General features: G+C 41.6%; 1 protein-coding gene and 1 pseudogene across 8 annotated transcripts in view; one reads left to right on the top strand and one right to left on the bottom strand.

The window, feature by feature from the left end:
* Magi2 (membrane associated guanylate kinase, WW and PDZ domain containing 2) overlaps positions 1-1,161 on the top strand; it is a 1,461,753-nt gene that overhangs the window by 207,785 nt on the left and 1,252,807 nt on the right. The window lies entirely within an intron of this gene.
* LOC116097500 overlaps positions 481-1,161 on the bottom strand; it is a 2,114-nt pseudogene continuing 1,433 nt past the window's right edge.

A 1,161-nucleotide genomic window follows, 5' to 3' on the forward strand; every position in this document is an offset into this window, starting at 1 on the left:
TCTAATTTTTACAGAAATGTTTCTTCAAAAAATATTTTCTCTCACTCCCTCATCTCCTATACTGAAGGGTGTATAATGTTTTTTGTTTTCTCTCCCAAGCTAAATCTGAGCCCTCAAAATTGATTCCAGGCAGAAAATCCCTGCAAATTAAAATAAAAAACAAAAATAGAAAAATTATATATATATATATGTATGTATATAATATATATGTATGTATATACATATATATGTATGTATATACATATATATGTATGTATGTATATATGTATATATTTATATATATATATACTGATTGGAATCCTCCAGCATTTGAAAATCATTTAGAGATGAACTTTGGGCTCTTCCTACTCACAATTCCACAATCCGTAGTATTTTGGGCAAACTCCCCATTCTTCCCTTCCTCCCCTCCAGAGCAGTTCAACAGAGGCTCAGGGTTAGTGGGAAGAGAAGCTTCTGAGTAGTTTTTGAACAGTTCTGTTTTTACTTTGGTGATCTGGGTGGCACATATTGCTCTTTCCCATTACGTCGAGTCACTCCCTGAGGTGCAGCCCTCTGGCTGAACTGGCGTCTCTGCTCCCTGATTTTTCCAGCTGCTCCCCTGGAAATGGTGTTGCTGCGGAAGCCAGAATGATCCTTACTAGCCGTTGTTTCTGGTTTCTCATGTGGCTTCTCAGCAGGCTTCTCAGGAGGTCCGTTCTCTTCATTTCTGGTGGGAGATACTACATTGGACCGAAGTTCCCGCAGTGGCTGGACAAGAGCTGGAGATGGCTCCTTAGGAGGTTTCTGGCACACTTCAGCATAGCTTAACTTTCGAGGTTCCTGTAGGGCCACGGTTATAGGTATATTTACGTTACTATTGCAAGGTGAAGCAGTGTTTGCCCTTGATGGCTGTGCAGTAGTTGGAGAAGACACTGGTAGAGTCACTGGATTGAGAATGTCCTTTGAAACAACAGAATCCTCCATTTGATCCTTCTCTTGCTGAGTTGTGCTTAACACAGGAGGCTCAGCTGTACACCAAGGACTAGGACTTAGACTGAGCTGAAGTGCAGTCTGTCTGTCCATCCTCTGCAGGCACTGGGCAACTAACTCTCACGTCCTCACTGTCCTTTTCTTTGTAGACACCTTTAACGACATCAGACATTCTATTCTCCAAAGCAAGTT

The sequence above is a fragment of the Mastomys coucha genome, unplaced genomic scaffold (assembly GCF_008632895.1).
Source record: "Mastomys coucha isolate ucsf_1 unplaced genomic scaffold, UCSF_Mcou_1 pScaffold19, whole genome shotgun sequence".
Classification (NCBI taxonomy): domain Eukaryota; kingdom Metazoa; phylum Chordata; class Mammalia; order Rodentia; family Muridae; genus Mastomys; species Mastomys coucha.